The sequence below is a fragment of the Ambystoma mexicanum genome, chromosome 1p, assembly GCF_040938575.1.
Source record: "Ambystoma mexicanum isolate Mex_15411 chromosome 1p, UKY_AmexF1_1, whole genome shotgun sequence".
Taxonomy (NCBI): Eukaryota; Metazoa; Chordata; class Amphibia; order Caudata; family Ambystomatidae; genus Ambystoma; species Ambystoma mexicanum.
The window spans coordinates 290,314,636-290,333,233 of record NC_090921.1 but is presented as its reverse complement, the minus strand read 5'-3'; the positions used below and the strand labels follow the sequence as shown (position 1 = coordinate 290,333,233).

Genomic DNA, 18,598 nt, shown 5'->3' with positions numbered 1-18,598 from the left:
TTCTGGGGACGCTGGGGGATTCAGACTTTCTAAGGTTAGTTACTAACACTAGTCCCAAGTATCCCAGTAGGGCTTCTCTTCTGGAGGCCACTCAAGAGTGCACCCAGCAGCGAGGGCCGGGTCTAGGACAAAGTATTTCTGGAAAGAAGTGGGGAGTTGGTAGGAGAGGGGCATACAGAAACAAGTAAAACTAAATGGGGCACATCATTTCAAAGTGTGGAGTTAGACACCCCTCTAAGCGCTGCCTCCCAAGCTCTGGTGCAGACAGATGTTTAATAAATGTGGCGCCTCCATTAAAGTCTATAGCAGCGAACTACTTTTCATAAAATGATCAAGGAATGCCTATTAAAGCTGAGGGAGACCTTTCTCTTGTGAGTTGAATGTGAGACCCCACTTACCAAAAGCAGGGTGAGTTCAGAAATGCACCCTTTTTTGTTCACAGCAAATAAAAACTGTGCAACCATTTTGAAAGGAATATGTTGGGGGCTCATGGTGATGTCGGTTTTATGTGGGTCATGGAGATGGGCTTTTGTTTGGGGGGATATTTCGATCTTTAAATCTTCCACTGGTATTGGTGGTTTTCAGTATGCTTTGCAAAGTGTTTGCTGTGGGGCTCATGGGGCATAGTGTTTGCTTGGGGGGTGGGGGTCATGGGGCATAGTGTTTGCTGTGGGGGTAATGGGGAATAGTGTGCCTGTGGGTGGGGGTCATGGGGCATAGTGTAGCAGTCCAAAATAACAGAATGTCCAATCAAGGGTCAATAAAATATATATACTTTAATGAAACATATCATATGTATTAACAAAATAGAAAATACTAAAAAACCCCACCCCTGTTGAAAGAACACATAATATGCAGGATAGCAAGATGCAGCACTCTGCGTGTGTGTGTAATGTGAAATACAAAGATGGTTACACCTCAAAAAAAGTATTATTTTCCATGTGTTTAATAAATATTGGGGGTTGAAAAAGCCACCTGACACACGCCCGCCTACCGCCCCACCTACCGCCCCACCTACCGCCCCTCCCACATATACATTTCGGCCCACTATAGGCAGCATGTAAGGTGCATTCGGCCCTCTGGCAAAATCAGTTGTGCACCCCTGCCCTAGACCAACCTTTGTCCATTCAATTCAGTATAATGTTCACCATGTCCCTCCTCTCCACATTCCAGCTCTCCCTCGAACTCTGTACCCCCCCTTTCAGGAAATTCAACCACGCTCTCCTGTGCGCTCATCAGGAACGTGCAGCTATCGACTCCTCCACTAAATTTAGCAGTCTCATTCTCCTAGCTGCCATAATTCCACCAGGATCTGGTACCCTCCCTGTTCTGCTTCCGGTGCCAAACCACGGAATCTCGGCCACCGAAAACGAGATAAAGCATCAGCGATGTCGTTATCCTTTCTGGGTACGTGGCTTTGTCTTAAACACAAAATTCCACCTCAGGCACCGCAGTACAAACTCCCTCAAGATCCTGGACACCTGCTGAACCTTAGCCAACAGCCTGTTCACCACGTTGACCACTGCTGTGTTTGCGGTGTTCTCCAAATTAAAGTTAACCTTTTTATTCTCAGCTCCTTGCCCCACAATGCCAATGCTACCACCAACGGAAAGAACTCTAGAAAGGTAATGCTCCTCCCCCTACCTCCAGTGCAGCAGCCAGTCCTCTGCACACCATCTCCCTCGCCAGTACACCCTGAAACTTCTTGCCCCTGACAGGTCAGAGAATACCTGCACCACCCATGACACAGGGTCACCAAGCAGCCACATCAGCACGCCATTAAACTCCTCCAGAAAACGCAACCATACCCTACAGTCCTCCCTGAGTGCACCCGACACCCTAATCCTGTGGTGCTTTTGATTTGCCCCAGCCATGAACTGTAACATGTTCCTACAAAATGTGCACAGCAGGGCTACAACCCTGCACGCAGAATTCAAGTGTCCCAACAATTTCTGCGTGTCTGACAGCGCCATCTTGTGCATCCTTACTGCTTTCAGCAACAGCCCTACCAAATTGCTAACATTATCCTCAGGCAAACGTGGTGCCATTGCCACTGAGTCCAATTATATCTCTAGAAATGTCCGGACCACCGCTGACCGTTCAGTCTTGTCTTCCGCCAAGGGAACTCGCAATTCCTCCATCAACCCCAGAAAAATCTCCAGCATCTCCCTGCACTCTTCCTCTCTCCCCGCCCAACTGATGAACAAGAAATCATTCAGGTAATGCAGCACTCCATGAAAGCCTGACCTGTAAATAAAACACCACTGAAAGAAAGAGCTAAAATGCTCCAACCGTGCACGGGACACGGCACACCACATGGGCAGCACCTTGTCTACAAATATCCGGTCCTTACAAATTGCACAACTAACAACCAAAAGTCCTCTGGATGCACTAGCAGCAACCTGAAATCTGATTAGATGTCGTACTTGGCAATGAATGCCCCTTACCAATATCCCTTATAAGATGCACCGCCTGATCCACACTCGCGTAGGACACTGCACAATCCTCCTCTGCAATGAAGTTGTTCACTGACATCCCCTCTGGCCAAGACAAATGGCGGATCAGTCTTAACTCCCCCTCACACATTCTTCGGCAAAACCCCCAACAGAGACACTACCAAGTGCCCAGATAATTCAGAGAATGGGCTACCACCCTCCCTTCTGCCACTTTCTTTGCCAAATTCCTTTCCACAATGTCTGGTTGGTCTATTGATGACTTCACGTTCTCCGCTCATCTCCTTACCCTAGATCCCTGATACCCTAAACGAAAACCGTCCCGACACCCATCCCCCAAAATCTCAGCCGCATCCCTGTCCAGGTAAAAGCTCAGCCATTCCTCCAACTTAACTGGAGTATAGGCTTTTTCCCACAACCCTTCTGCCCGCATCCCTACCCCTTCGCCTGTATCTCATTACAAAACATTGAATAACAGGGTGCAGTTACCTGCTGCTCTTGTACCAAAACTTACAGACTGTCCTGAGGCATGCTTCCTTGTTAAGAAAGCCCAGCGTGCCATGCATGGTTGCCCTCTGCCACCTGCCCCAACCCCGTCCAGAGCAGGGTGACCATGAAAGGGCCGGTAACGCACAGGCAAGCCACTTGCCGTATACAATATGGGTTCCAGGCGCGTCAGCACCTTTCACTGCAACCACAGATCCATGTTGTCTCACCCCACATCACTGTTTAGTCCTGTCCCATATTATTCATCATACATGACCCATGCAAAACCCCCAAAACTCACAAACGCCTTCCTAATGACGTCCATGTATTTAAACAATGCCACGATCCTCTCTGGCACCTATCACAATAGACACTGGCATATATATATATATCAGAAAGGCTGATGTCCATTTGTCAATTGTTACCGGGACCTTGGGCCTCGCTGCAAGCTCCTTCTCTTCCTCCTTTGATCCTTCCTTTGCCCTCATGATCCTATGCAACAGCTTAAAGATAGCCAAAAATTCCCCTGCCCACGTTTTTATCTTGGGTATTCACCGTCAAATGCACCCCCAATGGCTTTGTTATGCCCATGTCTGACAAATTGTTCAGCTTCTTCTCGCCCTTGCTGTCCCCTTTTCTCCACAGCAACTCGACTGCCTGGCAAGCCTTCTCCGGTGCTGGGTCAGTTTGTACCTCCACCGTACTCCTGCTCTGCACCTTCAGCCGCACCAATTGCCATGTACCTCCCTTGCATCCTTCCTTCCCCAAACCTTGTCACTTACCCCCACTCTCTTGTGATCCCACCTCGTCCCAACCTAACCAATGCTGCCGACCACTCCTTGCCCACCTCTTAGCAGCCTGTCCGCTCTGTCCGTTCACGCCATCCTAGTAGAACCACCTCCACTCCTCCCTTCTTTCCTGATAGGACTCCTGCTGCAGGGACAAAAATATCAGCAGATCTACTCTGCTTGTTAGCTCAGCCAGTAGGCCCACCCCTAACCCATCTCTCCCTCACTGCTGCCATCACTCAAACTTCTCTCACTCCATCTTCCTGATCCACCAGCTCACCCTCCACAATACTCCTGTATCCCTCCAATACCCTTGCTCCCTTCTCCCACACCATCCTATTCTCCTCCCCCTTCCTTCCACCACCATATACCATTCCCACTTACTTGGGGCATCCACCTCAACGCTCCTTTGTTGTCTTCTCGGAGGGGCTGCCCTAGCCCCTTCTTGCGCTGCTCTTCCCCACAGAGGCATTCCACCCTGTGCCATGCCAGGGGCTGTACTGAGCCATCTCTGTCGCCCGGACCTGGTCCCGCCCCTGCAGGCTGCTAAACACTGGGGAAGGCATCAGGTTCCCACCCCCCATGCTTTTCCGCAGGAACTTCCTTGACCCTTCTTCCCCAACGGCTCGCTCCACCCTCCCACCCCACCTTTCTCTTCTCCTCTTCTCCCATCCCTCCCCCAAAATTGTCCCGCAAACCGGCTTCCGTTCTCCCCCTTCCAGCATCCCCCTCCTGGCCATCCCTACCCCTGTCCAGGGCTGGACCCTGCACTCTACCTGCCCTACTTGGCATAACTTCCCTGTTTCTCCTGACCTCCTCATATTTCCTTTGTTCCCACCTATCCATATGCCCACTGAATGGGTGCAAGCCACCACTGCTGCCAGAACACTGTCTGCGGCCGCCCTGCGTTGAGGCCTACCCTCCTCAGCAACACTTTCCTCCGTAGCGTCTTGTACCACCTCCTCCAGCTGGTTCCTGCTTGCCTTGCTAATCAGGTTCAGCACCTCCCGCAGTGCCTGCGCATCCACTCGCTCCTTCGACATGCTGAGACCCTCAAAATACCCTACCGCCGGACTAACCTTTCCCCACCCAGTGGTGGCACCTCACACTGGAAATAAATAAGACAAGGCCACTTATGAAAATATATATAAATTTCATTTATTTTTATTTTGTATGCCCCCCAGCCAACCCCTGTGCCCCTAACTGCCAACCCCCACTAGCTGTCCCCATGCATGTTCTAAATCCATAGACGCCAACTCTCTGACACCAGGGCCTAAGTTGCCTGGGCAGTCCCCCCCCCCCGTGCTGGCATTCCCACTGCCCTACCCACACATGTGCCACCTGCCCAGGAATGCAGCACCTGCCTAGAGCATGGATACCACCTGACGGTTACTGAAGTACTGCAGCCCCACTACAGACCTTCACCCGCCCACCACAGAGTCGACTGCCCCTCACCACCACCTGCGGCTGGCAACCCTCTGCGACGCCCCCAGAGCCCCCAGAGATGCTGTAGTGATAAGCTGCTAGGCGCTTGCAGTAACCTGCATTTGCACTAACCCACTGAGCTATCTTGTGTGTATTAGAGCCTATTCGAAGCGTGGAGGAAAATGCTGACATCAACCAGGACTCTCAAACTGGGTGAGCCTGCATGCTTGCAAGGGGTTAATTGCAAAGGCCTTTTTTGAAGACATAAAACATCGTGCTTTAGCAAGAGGCTCCATGCAGTTCGTGGGAGCCAGGCATTGCTTTGCCCGTCTTCGCTCTGCAAGTCAGGTGCACTGATAAGACAAGAATGCAAAGAAACAGTGCCCGAAGCCTGGGAGCCAAGACTGGCTGTTTCCAGTCTTGTAACTTTCCAAGCAAAAAACATGTTTACTGCCAGGAGGGAAGAGCCTAGAAGCTTCTCGAAGAGCTGACACGTCATGATGATTGACGTGCAGCTCCTAATAAGAGAACTATACTTGGACCAGGGAGGGGGGACTCATCCTGGACTGTTGGAAAGACGTGCGTATCAAGGACAGTGCCTGGACGACCAGCTGTGCGCTATCAGGGCCGAGGCTCCTAACATCACATCCCTGCTCTGGTGTAGGACTGTGGGGGCTTGGCCAGTCCTCCCCTCCTCTGCTGAGGAGTGCCGGGCACCAGATAGCGGCGAGGGTCCTGGATGTGATCAGATCGTATCTTCATCTACATTTCATTAGGAGCGTAAGACCAAATAATTGCATACTCATCTGTGATTGATAATTGGCATTATATAGCTTGCACTCTCTATTTCCACATTATTATAAATTGCTGCTTAGTTTTCATTAGTCATTGTAGATAATAAATGCAAGCATCATATTCTGTGTGATTGGCTTTTTTCCAGACTGAGTTCATCGTGCTTCTTAAACCTTATTTGTGTGGGAAGGTAATTAGGAGTGATTTACTTTGCACAAAGGGCTGGATCCCAGGGAGGTGCGGGTACTGTTTATCACTACATTTGGCGCTGTGAGCAGGGTTTTCGAGCACGATGCCCTTCTGGAAAAGAAATACAAAAGATGAATGCAATGGGGAAGATAGTGCACTCTGTCACATTCCAGGATGGCCGGCATCAAATGCTTGGTCGGGTGTGGCAGATATTTTGCATCGGTACTCGGCACCGATGGCATGGGACATGCTTGAAAATGATGTTTCCCCGGCGGTAATTAGTAAGTGCTTGGAGAGTTTACCGCTTGAGAAATGCAGAAAGGAGCTCAAGGCAGCAGGAAATATAGGCTGGTTATTCCTGCAGGCGCTCAGAAAGGTGCATGAGAATGAATTGCTTAAAGATGCTAAAATTAGTAAATTAACAGACGAGATATCCCTGCTCCAAGAGCAACAAATTATTATGAGAGAGACCCTTGAATCGTCCGTTAAACGGGCTGATCAGATGGAGGACAGGTGTGCCTCTTTAGCTGTGCGTGTAGCCACGCACAAGCGCAGACAGCAGCGGGGCAATCCATCAAAGATAAGGATTCGCGCGCTAATTAGGAAAGATAACTGGGACCCAAATTTATGGTCGGGTGAAGTCAGTGATAGTGAAACTGAGCAAGCACATGACTGGAATGAGTCTGTTGAGATTAGACTTGCTGAATTAAATTGGTCTGATGGAGAAGAGCTGGAATGTGTTCCAGAGAAATGTGTTTATCCAGCACGGCCATTAATCACTAACAAATCAAAGGGCCAAGCTGGCGGTGCAAATATTCAAAATACAAGGATTGTCCGTGATTATACACAGACAGAGCTTTTAGAGATTGCTAAGTTATTTAGACAGAAGCTAGGTGAAGCACTTTTGACTTGGTTCCTTCGCATCTGGGACACGGGTGCCGATAGTATCTTCTTAACCCCAGAGGAACTGTTAAAGATGGGTTCACTCACTACTAATGTGATGTTGGGACAGATAGTGCGCGGTGCGCTCGGACAGCAAGGTTCTCATTCCTTGTTTAATTGGCTTCAGACTGCCCTAATGAATCTGTATGGGAGTCCAATGGATATGGAAGAGAGTTGGGGCTGTTGGCAGTCACTAACTGAAGCAACAAACCAGCTTAGAGAGATGGGTTTGCAGTGTGCACTGTACAGTGCAAATTTTGCAGGGCCTGACATGGAGTTGTTTACAGCTGGCATGCGCGCACGTTTGTTAAGAAATGCACCGAGTCACATGAAGGGCGCATTGCTTTCATTGCTGGGTCCAGCGCAGGGCAAAGCCATTGGTGAAGTGGCACTTCTGTTAGGGCAACTAGAAGGGCTGGATGTACGCAAAGCAGCACGTCTAGTGGCTGCAAACAATGATTCAGAAAAAAAGCGTGGTAAAAATGTAAAGTATAAAGAGAAAGCTGATACTGTTGAGATCACACGCAAACAAATGTGGGTGGACCTGCTAAAGGCAGGAATTCCAAGAGATGAGATAGATGGTAAACCCACATCTGAGCTGCTTGAGAAATGGAAAAAAATTAAAAGACAGGGACGGGAAAAACTAAGCCCTCTGCACCCTCTGAAGAGGAGGTGTTAAAGCCCAAAGTGCGAGCAAAGGGTTACCCTGATTTGGCAAAGAACAAGTGGGAGGTCCCAGACCCCATTTTTGATTGAAGGGCTGGCTCTGTCTTTGAGGTACGGTTAATAAAGAGAACTAGCCCCAGAGACAGACGCCCTTTTGTGCCACTTACCTTGTACTTGGATGAGAAAGTAAAACATGTTTTGGCTCTATTAGACACAGGAGCTGAGGTAACCATTCTGAATGGCAATCCCAGTAAATTGTCTGGTCCCAGAGTTTTGGTCAATGGTTATGGGGGAGCAGAAACTGTTGCAAAAGCCTTTAATGTAAAAATGTCAATTGGTGAGGGATTGCCTTTCACAGCAAATGTTTTGATTGCAGATATACCAGAGTACATCCTTGGCATGGATGTGTTGTTGGGCAAAAGTGTGACTACAGATTTAGGCGAATTTGTTTTTGGCAATCGAAAAATCCATGTGAGAGTTGTTAACCCTGTTGTGGTTGGGCATGCCAAATGGTCCCCCTTGCATTTACCTCCTCCTGCTGACCCAGTGTGTGTGAAACAGTACCGGTTGCCAGGAGGACATAAAGAGATTGGTGAAACTATTGAGTCATTGGTGAAAGCTGGCATAATGAGGCCGGCAGTCAGTCCATTCAACTCGCCGATCTGGCCTGTCCGCCGCCCGGATGGGGCATGGCGTCTGACAATTGATTACCGCATTTTGAACAAGAAGGTGCCGCCCTTAGCTACGGCGGTGCCAGACATCATTACCCTGATTGAAAACCTTACGAGAGAAGTGGGTGAATGGCATGTGGTCCTTGACCTGGCCAATGCATTTTTCTCCATTGATATTGACACTGAATCACAAGACCAATTTGCTATCACTTGGGGAGACAGACAATTTACCTTTACTAAATTGCCCCAGGGGTATGTGCATAGTCCCACTCTGTGTCATGGATTGATTGCCAGAGACTTAAAGATGGTGCAATTGGATAATGTATTTATTGCTCATTACATTGATGACATCATGCTGACTAGTGTTGAGAAAGAACATGTAGAAAATGCTGCTGAAAAGTTGATCACACACATGCAAAATCGGGGGTGGGCCATAAATCCCAAAAAGGTACAGGGGCCTGCTCAAGAGGTGAAATTTCTAGGTGCAATCTGGTCTGGGTCAGTTAAGAAAATTCCCGACCCGGTAATTGATATGGTTCAGCAGATGGCTCCACCAGCAGATAAAAAAGAGGCACAAAGATTCATTGGGTTAATGGGGTTTTGGAGAAATCACATACCTCATTTAAGCCTGATACTGAAACCCATTTACAAAGTCACCAGAAAGAAACATGACTTTACATGGGGCCTAGAGCAACAGACTTCCTTCCAACAGGCTAAAGATGCATTGCAAAATTACATCACGCTGGGGCCCCTGACAAAAACTGATCCTTTTGAATTGGAAATTCTTGTCTACAATGACGTGGCTGTGTGGAGCTTGTGGCAAAAGCAAGGACATAAAAGAGTGCCACAGGGGTTCTGGTCAAGGAAACTCACAGATCCTATGACAAGATACACTCCTCTTGAGAAACAAGTTGCTGCAGTGTACTGGGCTCTAGTTGAAACTGAAAGAATCACAGGCGAGCAACCAGTGACAATTTGCACAGAAATTCCAATCATGGGCTGGGTGCGTGACACTGCTGCAAATGGGAAAAGTGGCAGAGCACAAGACGCCACTCATGTCAAATGGAAATGGTATTTACAGCAACGTGCGAAAGCTGGCCGCACAGGGGTTTCCAGACTGCAAGAACAAATGCTGGAGGCAGTAGATCTGGATGCGATGCCTGAACCAAACACCCATGTGGCGTTGCCAGAATCTCCCTTCAAAGTCGCACCAGCCTATGATACATTGACAGAAGAAGAACAAAAGTCTGCATGGTTCACGGACGGCACGGCAAAGTATGATAAAGGGCAAAGACACTGGCAAGCTGTCGCATTCCAGCCCCATCGAGAAACACTGCTAATGAGGGAAGGTGTGGGAGGATCAAGTCAGTATGCTGAACTGCAAGCAGTGGCCTCCGTGATTGAACAGGTGAAGGAAACAGAGACTGCATACATATACACAGACAGTTGGGCCACATATCAAGGCCTGACACATTGGGCACCGGCATGGAGAAGAGATGGTTGGCAAATCAAGAACACGCCGATCTGGGGAGGGCCAGACATCTGGGAAGAGATGTGGTGCAAAGGTGAGAGGTGCAAAATCTGCATTGGGCATGTCGATGCACACATGCCCCCTGACACCTCACTGGCTGCCCTGTTCAACAATGAAGTGGATCAAATGGCAAAGATTCGCCCAGTGACAACACCGCAAGAAGCTGAGGTGCTGCAAGGGATGGCGGATTGGGCACACCAAACCTCAGGGCATCTAGGGCAAACAGGAACTTATCAATGGGCAAAAAAGAGACAATTGCCCATTACCATGGATCAAGCCAGACAAGCTGCCTCCCAATGTTCCGTGTGCAGTGAAGTGAAGCACTACCCTCTGGAGAGGAAGCCACAAGGCCCTTTGAGAAGAGGTGAAAGAGCTGCTAGCGTATGGCAAGTTGACTACATTGGCCCTTTACCGCCCGAGAATGGAAAGCATTATGTGTTGACCATGGTAGACACATACTCTGGACTGTTATTAGCTTATCCAGCCGCCCATGCAGATCAAAGGGCTACCTTGCAAGGCATGGAATACCTCATCAGACACTATGGCATCCCGGATGAAATCCAATCAGACCAAGGCAGCCATTTTGCTGGACACAATGTGCAAGACTGGGCACTAGAGCAAGGCATAAAGTGGACACTGCACATCAGCCGATACCCAGAATCCTCTGCTCTGGTGGAACGTAGCAATGGGCTGCTCAAGCAACAAATAAAGAAGCTGACTAAGACTCACACTCTCAAGGGGTGGTCCAAACATCTGGCACATGCACTGTTTGAACTGAACAATCGTCCACTGGGAAATCGCCAGACACCCTTTGTGAGACTGACAAGTGAGAAAGTGGAATCTACAAAGACTCTTGTTGTGTGGAAAACTGACAAAGAAGCTAAGCTGCCTGTACAAGCCACTGCAGGCAGCATTGGACTTGATCTATCTACCTGTGAAGATGGTGTTATACCGGCGGGGCAAACCAAATCCATCTCGCTGGGTATTGGCATCAAATTGCCGGCTGGCACCTATGGACGCATTGCTGCACGATCCAGCCTGGCAAAACAAGGCATTGACATATTAGGAGGTGTGATTGATCCTGATTATAGAGGGACTGTTTCGGTACTTTTACATAATGCTGGTGCATCTGCAGTACCATTAACCAAATATGACCGAATTGCACAATTGATTTGTGAACAAGCAGTTGTCCCCCTAGTAGTAGAAAGCAAGCAATCTCCAGACACTACATTGAGGGGGGAAGGAGGCTTCGGTAGCACAGGAAAAAAGGTGTGGGTGCACCATCCTAACAAAAAGCCTGAGGCTGGGGAAGTGTTAAGTCAAGGTGTTGGAAGTACTTATGTTGTACTTTTGCATAATTCTGATGTGCCTGTTTATATTCCCGCTACTAGGCTCACACCACGAACGTAGAGCAGTATGAAGGGGATGGGACTTGCCTTGCTGTGGGTGCTCCTGGCCTGCCAAACCAACGCTTTCTCTGTAAAGAGTGGGTTATTGCAAGACACTACATGGACTCTGAGAATCGCATGCACTACACCTGATGCTCCAGTCCTGCGTGATAACTACAACCGCACCGTAACCTGTGAGAAAAGTGTAACAAATGAGTATCCACATGGAACTGCAAGAGTTCTAGATTGGCACATTGTTGGACACCTTTTATCACTAACTCATATGACTGGCGCCTACGAGATTTTAGGTCCAAAAGTTTCAGTGAATGGATCAAATAATTTGTTTGATGTTTCATGTTTCTTTTGTCCCAAGAACTGCAACGAGTGTACTCGCCAAGATTTTCTGGACTATAACTTAGCCACATGTTCTTCATATAATTGTACGTTGAAACAGCCTATACCAGATGGTAGTATGGTGTTTGTATCAAAAACCAATATTGTACTTGGTAGGCATCCCACTTGGAGGATGGTGTTTTTCAAATCTCACAAAGAGGAGTTGGTAAAACTGCTAGATTTTCCAATAGTAAGACAACATTTAAATTGCAGACATGTGATGCACGCTTCCATTATTTCAGAGGTACACTTAGACATAGACTTGTCACGGGGCAATGTCTCCTTAGTACTACCAAGCTGCTATAAATGGAGTCAATTTCTATGGCCCATCACCAAATTGCGCGTAGCTAGGGGTTTAGATTCCTTGATTGCGGGTGCAGCGGGAGTGGGAACGGGGGCTTTAAATGCTTTTGACATAGAAACTGTGCGCAACAAGTTAGCCACTATGGGTTCTGATGCCAGCGGCGCTATAAAACTTCTGGCTCAGTGGGGCCCATTGATAAGTCCTACCCTGCGCAATACTGCTACAAGTATTGGCAACCATTGGAAGTGGCAGAATTTCAGCTATGAAGACATTTTCTCTGCCATAGGACAGGTCAACAAAACTGCTAAAGACACACGATGTATTTTATGGCAAACTTTGCTAAATCAGCAGGTGTTAGCTTTCCGCTCCGAATGGGGGCGACTATCTTCAACCCACTGGCACACAGAGCTACAGTTACCAGCAGACATATGGATTAAGCCGCTTGCTTTTGATTGCATGAATAACACCTGCCATGCGTTAATGCAAGTGAGTAGGACCGCTTATGCTCTAGAAATATGGTGCCCTTTTATAGTACTGCCTATGAAAATCAATGGTTCCTGGTGGGTTCCGCAAATACGAGGGGAATGGTTAGACAGCCAAAACTACACCATCCACAGTCACACCTGCATGCCCTGGGATCAGGGGTGGGTGTGTCCCCTAACTGGGAGGGTTCCGGACCCATGTATACATCCCGTAGCAGGGGAGTGCACCTGGATGCAATACCACATAAATGGGACTGACATCTTTCAGATAGATCAGCATACAGCTTGCGTAGTTACTAATCATTCCTTGCTTATTAACAATTATAAGTTATTAGGGAATCCTCAAGTATTTTGTATAGATCAAGTTGTGACTATCCTAGACATTGTTACTCATACCCTATATTCTCTAACCCAGTGGTCTCACACTACTCTGCATGCTGAGCTCACGCATTTGCTTAACTGGACTCTATCCTATGGAGTGATTACTGCCCGGCTTCAAGCTATTAGACAATTTGCTCAAACTGCTTGGAAAGATTTCCAGACGCTAGCTACCTCAGTTATTTCTGCAGAGTACAAGCTAATAATAGACAGAAACCAATTAATCAAAACTGCTGACCATCTGCAATCTGTTACTACTCACCACTGGTGGGATATATTCACTGGATGGTCTCCCTCCTCCACTAAACTGCTTAATATAATACTGCACCCATTGCTGTGGTTGCTGATTTCCCTAATATTCATACTTATCGTCTTCATTGGACTCTTGCGCAGAATGTCTTTCCTTTATACTAGAATGTCTGCGCTAGAGAAACGCTTAATTGGCCTACAGCACACTGTGCATGCTTCCAGATCATGGAACTGAGTCAGCATTTTCAGGCCTCACTTCGAAAGGGGTGGAATGTAGTGATAAGCTGCTAGGCGCTTGCAGTAACCTGCATTTGCACTAACCCACTGAGCTATCTTGTGTGTATTAGAGCCTATTCGAAGCGTGGAGGAAAATGCTGACATCAACCAGGACTCTCAAACTGGGTGAGCCTGCATGCTTGCAAGGGGTTAATTGCAAAGGCCTTTTTTGAAGACATAAAACATCGTGCTTTAGCAAGAGGCTCCATGCAGTTCGTGGGAGCCAGGCATTGCTTTGCCCGTCTTCGCTCTGCAAGTCAGGTGCACTGATAAGACAAGAATGCAAAGAAACAGTGCCCGAAGCCTGGGAGCCAAGACTGGCTGTTTCCAGTCTTGTAACTTTCCAAGCAAAAAACATGTTTACTGCCAGGAGGGAAGAGCCTAGAAGCTTCTCGAAGAGCTGACACGTCATGATGATTGACGTGCAGCTCCTAATAAGAGAACTATACTTGGACCAGGGAGGGGGGACTCATCCTGGACTGTTGGAAAGACGTGCGTATCAAGGACAGTGCCTGGACGACCAGCTGTGCGCTATCAGGGCCGAGGCTCCTAACATCACATCCCTGCTCTGGTGTAGGACTGTGGGGGCTTGGCCAGTCCTCCCCTCCTCTGCTGAGGAGTGCCGGGCACCAGATAGCGGCGAGGGTCCTGGATGTGATCAGATCGTATCTTCATCTACATTTCATTAGGAGCGTAAGACCAAATAATTGCATACTCATCTGTGATTGATAATTGGCATTATATAGCTTGCACTCTCTATTTCCACATTATTATAAATTGCTGCTTAGTTTTCATTAGTCATTGTAGATAATAAATGCAAGCATCATATTCTGTGTGATTGGCTTTTTTCCAGACTGAGTTCATCGTGCTTCTTAAACCTTATTTGTGTGGGAAGGTAATTAGGAGTGATTTACTTTGCACAAAGGGCTGGATCCCAGGGAGGTGCGGGTACTGTTTATCACTACAGATGCCAAGCCACACACTGCAGTGGGGAGGCAAGCCCACACCCCCCCAACCTTTCGGCTCCCCTGTGCACCAAAATGTCTCCGCTCCTGCAGCAACAGCCCTGGAACTGCTAAGCAAGCGAACCGCAGCCCCACAGCCACCGCTGCTGGGGTCGAAAACCAACTTGATCCCCCTACAAAGGCCCACCAATTCCTGCTGCCCAACCCCCCCTCCTTCGTGAGCCAGCCTACAGCCAGGCGCTGCTCGTCCACCAGCCACTCTTCACCCCTGCCCCATTTCGGCTCTCTTATTCATTAATATTATACTTTTGAATTTATTTTATATCCCACAGTCCAACCCTTTCCATCCCTACTCACCCAGCCTACAGCACCATGAGCAATACCCGACCCCCAGGCCGCCACACTAAGACCGTTGGGGCAGGGAAGATTGACAACACGCCCAAACACGACACTGCCACCATCTGTCGCTTGTTCCCAAAACTTCCCTACCCCCATTTATACTGAGGAGGGCCCTCTGTACAGCACCCAAATAACCTAGGGGGGAAATGCTTCCGCACACCCCCAGGGCACCGCTCTCCATGAATAAAACACACCCCTGAGGAAGCATTTTGAAACAAAACAACATTGGTGAAACAGCAATGTAGGAATGTTGTGGAATGACCACACCGACAAGGGGAGAGTGAGAAGTGGGTTTATTGGAAGAGAGACCACAGCGGCAGTCAGGGACGTCATTTCACCAAAATGCCAGGGGTAGCAGAAGTGACATCACACGACCCTTGACCTCTGATGACATCACAGGAAGTGATGTAATTTGACCGAAGTGATATCGTGGGATGCGTATTGTTAGGCTCAGTGTATATAGACCCATATTACCAAATTACTGTGAATGCATTGCCCAATGATAATGATGTGTTATTATATAGCACTTATGCTTTTAAGAGGCCTGAACAAGAAAGCCAGCCACTCCAGAAGTAAAGAGCCACATCCCTTAGAGGTAGCAAGGGAGACCCAGGGGGTAGCAAGGGAGACTTCAGAGGTCGCATTTACGACCTATGGCGACCCCTAAATGACGTCCCTGGCGGCAGTACGGAGACAGCTGGTTTCACACCTCCTCCCAACCATCAACCACCATCAACCACCAAACTCACTTTGAGTTCAAGAGCCTTCATGGGGTGAAGTTCCGGAACTCACATATAATATGTGAATAATCCGAAAAGGGGTAAGGGTAAGGAGGAAACAGTTGCAGCAGCGTGCGAGAAGAGGGTCCCCGCTTCGCATGCTATCTTTTGAACGATCCCTAAGGCTGCCCCGGGCCCCTGCCCTGGTCCTGCTTACGTCCTCTACCTTCAGAAAGTCTACTTCAGAAATGAAGGAGGATTGGGGGTGGGAGGGGTGTCGCAAGTGTTACTGCTAAAGGCTGCGATCTCCAAGGACCTTCCTGCGGTCTGCATGCCGCAAACAAATGCAGTGTGTGTCCTCCTTCCTTGCATGCTGTTCTCCTTAATTACTGGAAGCAAAAGCACAGGGTACAAAGTCATGCATCATCCACATTTGCCATGATGTGATCTTCTGACCTGGCCTCTCACTACTGCTGAGGCGCTGATCGCTGGCAGAGCCTTGGTCATAGGAGAGCACACAGGAGCTCACCAATGCCACAAGATTAATGACTCTTGAAACACACTCCCCGAAACAATCAGAGGTGTGAGCCTTGCAGCTCCTGGTGAAACCCCATTGGTGCCGCTGCAACTTATCCACACAACAAAACAACCCCAGTACTCTTGTTGCAAAATTGCACTTATTCCGCCAGGCTCCAACGGTGCAAACTAGACTCCGGGCCAGAGGCGTAGCCAAGATTATCTAACAAGTGGGGCCTGAAGCTAATGTAGTTGGGCCCAACACAGTGACATAAACATCTGTAAATGCCCCACACGCTGCTGGGTTGGCATTAGAAGATTGTGGGTGGTCCTTGCCTGCTCAGGCCCTACCCTGTCTACGCCTCTGCTCCAGGTACACATGCCACCTGTGTCCATTCTGCGTAGCTCCTGCTCTGCCACCAGAGCATGCCACAACAAAGCCACTCATTGCTGTCTTTATGCTACTCCCGTGCCAAAGTAAATTGACAATTTAAGATTGCTGACATTACAAACGTGCCTAAGCTCTTCTTTCTGAATGTACCTCTACGCTATCGGCAGTCTTGCCAAAAGTGGTCAAGCAACAGAAAAATAGTCAAATTCGCCCCGCCCCCATGACTCATTTCTTGGTTAATTTTTCCCTTTCATCACTCGTTTAAGACAAAACTGAACTGCACATTGTGAACTACACCCGCAGGCACTAGGCCCACATGTTGCCCCCACCCCCTCGGCCCAGAGACAAATCCCTCAGATGCTCAACCCCCATTCCCCACCAGTGATGCCCATCCTCACAAGGCCTCCTGATGCCCAACCCTCAGGGGCCCCTAGAAGTTTAGATCACAAGCTGACTACGCACTATTAGCCAATCAACTTAAGGCCCCAAAGACTAGTTCGGCAGGTTGTTCCAGATAGCATTAAAACCTACAGGTAGTGTAGCCTTTAGGTGCCGCAACAATACCAGTGGGCGTAGGTCAACCAGGTCTAAGACACAGTGGCAAACAAGGCTGCGCAAACCACCTAAAGGATCAGTTTAGCCTCATGACTCTCCAGGATGTCTATACCCACGGTGCCAAATGTGCAAACATTCCCTGCCTACCCCCTTCATCCCACATCAATCACTAGCTGTAAATAGCCCGAGGTTGATTCTGCAGTTGAAACTTCTCAAGAAAATCTTCAAAACCACAGGACAAACATACTCCACCTTAGAACAATCACTCCTTTTTCACATCACAGGGCTAGATGTGTTTCATTTTGATCACAAATAGCTTATCAGACACAGCGTTAGTTGGACTACGAGGCCATTACCAAAACCCTCACAAGACATTTTAACCCTCAATGAAACCTAGAATTTGGTGTGTTTTATTCCCTGGTGTCCAAGAACAACAGGACAAATTGGTTGACGGCTATCAAACGAGACAACGCCAATGGTCCATGTCTTGCTTGTTTACAACCAGACACAGCCATCTCACCCACATCTTTCAATGCTGCTACTGCCTGTACCTCTGCAGATAATCCTGGATCCCAGAGGCCACCCACTCCCAACAGTTTGGCCACAAACGAGACAAAGCAATAACAACGCAATCATCAACCCAGCAGCGATCATCCATGTCATACTAAAAAGCACCGGGCAACGCAACCTAGACAGGACGCAAAGCCAATTCCACCTACCTGCCCTAGACTGGCAAAAGGTTCATCCAAACCACTTTGGCATTGAATACACCCATGATGGGTTATCCTGCCCATAAAAAGACAAACCATGCTAAACCCGTAGAGAGCTCAATCACTTTACATCTGCCTGCAAGTTGCCTCCCAAATCCATCAGCAACACTTCCCATGGAAAAAACCCACACAGTCTCACTTTTGATGCCCACCCAAACTTTCTAGCTGTACTCTGGTCCTACTAGAAGAAGCACCCATCCACAAGTCAGCTCGACATGGGTCGCTAGTGTAAGGAACTCATGGTGGCAACAGTAAAGACAGACACACGTGATCACAGTTCAAGGGTGTTTATCAAACTGTATAATGGGAGGGATACATACCTAATGTAAGCCTAAATCTAAGATGGGAGCAAGCTACAACCATCAAATAATAATAAGGCAGTCCTAGTGGCGTCTTGTCAAATAAAAAGGGCCTATCCTAAAAAGAAACTATTGCCAATCATTACCGCTAAATTACAAAATAGTATGGCATAATGTTCACAAAAAAGAATTAAGTGTTCAGCAAATGATAAGTCAGGATGGTATGGCTGGGATCTCCCTTCCCCAGGTTTTTAGCATGGGACAAGGTGGGATTCTTGAGCACAGCACACTCCTGGGCCTCGCTAGCATGAGGGTACAGTTCAGTTCCAAAACTATCAGGGCCTTCAAGTCTCTTTCACACAAAGTCTCTAGCCTCAGAGGACCGGATGTGTCACAATCAACAAAACAAAAATGTTCCTTCAATAATCTTCACAGGACGACTACTCCTCGTTTTAGGATCCCTCTCTATGGGGCTCCGATCCTTCATGCAATGTGGGCTTCCCTCTGTCGGGTTCACTACAGCCTTTCACTCACATTATCAGCAGCTTGTACTATTTAAGAAGTTCAATGT

General features: G+C 48.2%; 1 long non-coding RNA gene across 1 annotated transcript in view; it reads left to right on the top strand.

Moving 5' to 3' along the window:
* The window catches only part of LOC138569298 (uncharacterized), a 152,466-nt gene extending 138,225 nt beyond the window's left edge, over window positions 1–14,241 (top strand). The window contains exon 2 of the long non-coding RNA XR_011303206.1: window positions 11,335–14,241. This is a non-coding gene — a long non-coding RNA (uncharacterized lncRNA). The remainder of the gene's footprint in view (window positions 1–11,334) is intronic.
* Window positions 14,242–18,598: the final 4,357 nt, after the last annotated feature.